Source organism: Terrapene carolina, unplaced genomic scaffold, assembly GCF_002925995.2.
Source record: "Terrapene carolina triunguis isolate 2854851 unplaced genomic scaffold, T_m_triunguis-2.0 Scaffold96, whole genome shotgun sequence".
NCBI lineage: Eukaryota > Metazoa > Chordata > Testudines > Emydidae > Terrapene > Terrapene triunguis.
This window is the reverse complement of record NW_020664447.1, coordinates 60,022,841-60,028,840: the sequence shown is the minus strand read 5'-3', so window position 1 is coordinate 60,028,840 and position 6,000 is coordinate 60,022,841. Positions and strand designations below refer to the sequence as shown.

Here is a 6,000-nt window from a genome sequence, read left to right as displayed (position 1 = left end):
GTGAGGTTCTTACCCACGAAAGCTTATGCTCCCAATACTTCTGTTAGTCTTAAAGGTGCCACAGGACCCTCTGTTGCTTTTTACAGATTCAGACTAACACGGCTACCCCTCTGATACTTAACAATCTCTGTTAAACACCCCCCACCTCCCCCATCCAGTGCCTGCACCAAATCAGTGTGTCCAGCCATTCATCGCTCCCAGGCTCTTCTGGCTTCTGTAAACCCTTGGGCCTAACTCATTCCCCTTCCACACACAGCTGCCATCGCTGTCTTGGAAGGTGCCTAGAGCACTAGAGAAGAGATGTAACCTAAAAATACATTCATCAAAGTGTGCAAAGACCTGGCCAGGGTTCTCACGAGGCAATGGTGCTTCCATCCAGTGCAGTGTCTCCAGAAGGGCTGGCATTAAGTGGCTTTGTGTCCTGAACGTGGCCAAGGAATCCAGCTCATTTTTGATTCACCGCCAGTCTGACCTTCTCCATCCTGCCTGGGGCAGCATTGCCCATGTGCTGTGTCAGTACCCCAGGGGCAGTGTGGTATAATGTATCTGGCACTGGGCTGGGAACAGTTCTATCACTAACCTGATGTACAGGGCGGCAGGAGCCCAGGGCCACACACTGGGGAGGGGGGCAGTGAAAACTGGGGCCCTGTGCTAGATTCTCCTCTCCTGGGATGGTTGTAATTGGGTGGCAGATGAGAGAAAATAGCATCTTGAGTCTTTCTGGCTGCTTAAAGGTCAACTTGGACTGAAAATCCCCTGTGACTGATCTTCTCGCTGCTGGTTTCCTTTTTCATGCTGACGAGCTTGACTATTTTAAAGCCGAGGAGATAAGCGCCTGCGTGAGTCCTGGGAATCCAAGGCTGTCAGGGAGCGCGCTCGCTTCCCTCTGTCTCAGGCTGTGAGCTAATGGCACCTGGCCTCCCAATGAGATCACTGAGAAAGCACGTACCCCTTTGCCCATGTGGAAGGCAGGCCTCGCTTGGGACGCTGCTGCATTGGCAGATATAACAGAGACTAGGCTTGCTCAGAGTCATGAGCCTGGTTGACAGTGGGGTGGCGAAGGGCTCTTTGGAAAGGGCTACTCTCTGTCCAGTCTAGGAGGAGTCCTGTTGCACAGCCACCTGGAGAGCACTCGCCCCTTAAATGCAGAGCCTGCTCCCTGCAGAACTGGCAGGGAGGCAAGGCTCGGCAGACACAGCATTTTAATATGGAGCCAGACCTCAATGCCTTCAAACAAGCCTGAAATCTCCCTGCCCACAGGTGCTGCTCAGCTGCTCCCTCTGTCTCCAGTCTAAGACCATGTCTACACTACGGGCACTATAGTTGCACAGCTGCAGCACTGCCATGTAGACACTTCCTGCATCAATGGAAGGGGTTCTTCTGTCAGTGGAGGCAATCCACCTTCCTGAGCAGCAGTAACTAGATTGAAGGAAGGATGCTTCTGTCTACACTGGTGGGGGCTAGGTAGCTTAACTTCCGTGCTCAGAGGTGTGAATTTTTCACAGCGCTGAGCACCCTAGCTACATCAGTGTAAATTGTAAGCATAGACCAGGGCTAAGCCTCATTCTAACCTCTGGAAAAGAAGCAGACACAGACACAGAGGAGCCCAGGTTCTTCTGGCAGCCTTTGCTGACCCTAGCACTGCCTCTGTTCAATCTGAGCACCAGATCTATTTTCTTCCAATCACTACCCGCTATTAAATTCCAGAACACTAACCTACCAGGCCTGTCTCCCATTGCCAAGAGCTGGGAGGTTAGGAGAGGATGGTTAAGTTCAGATACAGTTCTCCTTCACAGGTTGGCCTTTCGTTGATTTCCTTGTCTTGGTTCTAGTTTGATGACCTCATATTTCAAGGAAGGAAATGATCCTCTGCTTGCGTAACCAAGTCCAAGCTGGCAGTTAGTTGACGTCCTCCTGCAGCCATAGGGTCTCATTGCTTTGCGACCATATCCTGACAGAAAGAGAGCAACCTCCATACCCAATATTTCAGACATCGTGTCTTGGTTCCCCTTGGTGCAGAGAGATCTGTTCATGTTACACTACAGTTGCTCTTTCAATGAACATGGGCTACTTTGCAAAATTAATCTGTCCGTCTACAGTCTGACCATTAACTCAGAGAGTGTTGGGTAGGGCCCAGGATGATCTTCTGCCCAAGCCCTGAATAGCACTTGCTGTTGTGCTATTTTTTTACCCATGGTAGGGTCCTTTTATGGCCATTTTCACAGTCCACTGCCTTGTCTCAGATTTGTCCCTTATTTATTCTTGGCATCCACAATGTGCTAGGTGCCTCCCGGGCCCTATGGACAGACACGTTCCCTGCCACGAAGAACTTGCAGACCTGATACTACAAGGGAGAGCTACAAGTGCTAGATGGGGGAATAGGAGGCTGGGCGGATGAGGGGTGTCAGGATACAGCCATATGGTTACTTAGTTGTTACGCACACGTTTTGTTCCAAAACATATTCCACAATATGTGGGGAAAAAATTCCTCACCCCACAAAAATCTCTTTCCAGGACAAAGTGCCCCTTTAACCACTTCCCACCCCAGCCTGGCTCCCTCCTCAGCTCCTCCCACTCCCTGAAGTTCACTTTCATTCACTCCAAAACACGGTGCCTGAATTGGGCCTCTTTGGAATTTATTGGCTGGATTGTACTCGCCTATAAAAAGTTTGAGAGATTTAATTATGTAGGTTATGGACCATTTTTAAACCCACAAAACTATTTTAAGACACTATTTAAAATTCTGTGTAGTGAGAGTGAGTGAGTCAGGAAATCATGTGCAGCCAGAGCAGAGAGCTCCTTGTAAAAAGGGGGAAAAGGTAATAAATGTCCCCTCAGCTGTTATTTCAGCATCTCGTCGGAGCCTATGTCATTCCTTCCATTTCCCTTGTCACGTGCGACTGGACAATCCAAGCAGGGGACCCGAGACATCACAGAGGTGGAGAGACGACTGATTGCAGGTGTTGTAACTGTGCTGCTTTGCTGGCACTTGTCAATGGCAGAAGCAACCAACTGGAAAATGTGGCAATTCATCTGCCCAGCCAGGCCATCATCCAGGTACTCTCTGCCTGGTCTGGATGCTCTTTGCCATTTTTCTGCCCTGAGAATCTTCAGACTTGTAGTGCAGGCAGTTTGGGAGCACCTTCTCAGGTCTGAGTTGCAGGCTCCTTAACTAGAGTTGTTGGTGTATCTGCCTATTAATTGTGCTACCCATTTGCTTGGGGGTACTGAGGCTGTTTTCAAGATAAATTTCCCGATAAGGTGCAAGAGGCATATGCATGAGAATAGAATGTGTGGGGGAACCCTAGGCCTGATGGCCTGTCCACCCTCCTGTTTCCACTTAGGCCGTATACTTACATGATGAATCACTGGCTCCAAGGTTATGATTCATTGGGGGTGAATGATGGTGGGACTGTAGCTTACACACCCGCATTTGAGACCTTTGAGATCCAATAATAACTTATTTCACAAGGAAAAAAACATTTGTTTGTCAGTGGGAGGTTGGCCAGCATTTTTGTGTCCAGGGCGGATGGAGTAATCCCTCATCATGCTGTATGAAATTCACACTGGGTGCACAAGAGCATCTACTGCTCCTTAGGGTGACCAGAGGTCCCGACTTTATAGGGACAGTCCCGATTTTGGGGTCTTTTTCTTATATAGGCTCCTATTACCCCCCACCCCAGTCCCAATTTTTCACACTTGCTGTCTGGTCACCCTACTGCTCCTATACATTAAAAGGCCAGCTTTGTATGGAGACCAACTCTGCAGGAGATGGCACATATAGGGCTGAGCCTGTTGCATGAATGCTCCTAGGGTTGAAGTGGGTTCTTTGCATGTCTCCTGAGTCTGACTGTTCTAAGCTCCTCGCTAATTTCTGGCATGGTCTGTGTCATGCCTCTCTTTACATTTCTTACTCTGTGAGGTCCAGGGAAGACACTAGATGCTGTGGGTGACTTTTCCCTCCTGGGGTCTTGCATCCTGAACCTTATAACAACAGTGATGCTTTGCACTCCAATAGTGCCTTCCATCAAAGGATGTCAAAGGTCTTGACAGTATAGCTTTACTGGTATCTCCATGTTACTGATGCGGAAACTGAATCAGAGAGGGAGAGTAAGGTTTGCAAGGTCACACAGTGAGTCAGGGACACAGCTGGGAACAGAAGTGGACTCCTGATGCCCAGTCCCCACTGCTCTACCCAGTAGATGACAAGGTTTCCCAGTGTGTAGGGGCCTTCCTTCTGCTGACTCTAACCCCAAATGGCATGATGGGAGAATGATCATTGAGTTGTATGCACTCTGTTAATTTTCTTAGCCAGTCTAATCTCTGACTTGTAGATTTCATTCACCTATGGTTGCCCAACATGAGTGACATTGTTGACATATTTTACTGGGAGGTGTTGTCAACAGGCCCAGGTTCATAGCTCTGGTTTGTGCCCCCTCTGGATGAGCCTGGCATGTACGACTCTTCATGCAGGATCCTGTGCCTCTCTGAAGGTGTTAGGGGAGCAGCAGGAGTTAGAGCCTTGCATGTGACATTAGTGATGACCAGGTCCTGCTTCAGGGAAGAGATGTTGATGGGGGTGTTTGTTTGTGGGTGGCGACACTGCTCCAGAGAGGTGACCGTGTGAAGAGATTGGGCTCTTCCCTTTGGGACTCAGCATCAAACTACCCTTCATGCTCCCCACAAAGGGGATCTCAAAGCACCAGCACATGCCTGCGAGTTGGAGCCAATTTGCACCCTGGTACCCTTATGGTTGCTTGGGTTTGGAAACCAATTGATAGAAGTCTGGGGGAGAGCCAGATAGGCTGAGACCAAGGTCACAGAGGGTACCCAGACACCATGGTGGTAGGTAGGGGCTGCTTCAGATCACCCAAAACTCATGTCACACTGGGGGCGTAGGTCAGAACTAAGGCTGGTTGGTTGTTGTGGCAAGAAAAGGGCAACGTCCTTATGTTAGGATTTCTTTTGAAAAGGAAAGGCATGGCCCAGAATATGTGAATTACTGTTAAAGCTGTTTGTCATGGGGACAGTATGAGAAACGTCAACTGACTGCCCTTTATTTTACAATAAAGATTGTTCAAACCCTTCTGATAATATTTCATCATCATTTAAAACCCTGTAAAAATCCATCCAGACTCCAGCATGCTGCACCTAGCGCCTGGTTTGGGAAAGTTCCAGGAGGAGTCTGGATTCTCAGCAGGCCGGCTGGGGTGACGAAGACCAGGGAAATATTTTCAAAAGCACCTAAGTCCCATTTTCAAAAGGCAGTTGGCATTGAGGAACCTACATTTCATTGAAAGTAATGGGATTTGGGCTCCTAAGCCACTTGGGCACTTTTGAAAATATAACCTGTGGGCTTGTTGTGAAACCCCCTTCAAAGCCATGACTTTTGTCACCTTCAGCCTTACTCCTAACCCTGCCCATGGCCTGCAGGTGTTAAAGGTGAATTGTTTAACCACTCAGCATGGCTAGCAGTTAGAGGACAAACCTATGAAGGGATCAACTAACGCTTGGAAACGCTACATGGTGAAGTTGGGTCTCTGAAACAGCTGCTCTTGGGCCACTTCCATTCTCCATCCCGCTCCCCATCCTGCCCCAGGAGGCCAGCTGTGGTGGGTTAGTGTGGTACAACCCAACTTGATCCTGTGCGGTACGTTTTATGGACTCTTTGAGCTACGCTTTCGGAAGTGTGCAGTATCCATTTAGGCCAAAAATAAGTCATCAGATCTTTAAAAGAGCCCAGTATGTTGGATGTTGAATTCTTTGGAAAATCTAACCACAAATCTCACAATAGGAGGTGCTGAGAAGTTCTGAAAAATCTTGTCCTCCTTTAGGCACCTAAATGGGAGTTGAGCTCTTATGAAAATCTGGCCCTAATTGTGGTTGCTAAGCAGTGGGCAGTCCAGCCGTGAGGTCTTTTGAAAATCTGTCATGATCTGTGTGATGTATTTCTGATGCATTGATCACCATGAGCCGTAGGTGCCTTTAATATAGACTGTG

The 6,000-nt window shown here is 48.6% G+C and overlaps 1 protein-coding gene across 1 annotated transcript in view; it reads left to right on the top strand.

Annotated features, from left to right (window-relative positions):
• LTBP2 (latent transforming growth factor beta binding protein 2) overlaps positions 1 to 6,000 on the top strand; it is a 114,639-nt gene that overhangs the window by 67,123 nt on the left and 41,516 nt on the right. The gene's annotated exons all lie outside the window — the stretch shown is intronic.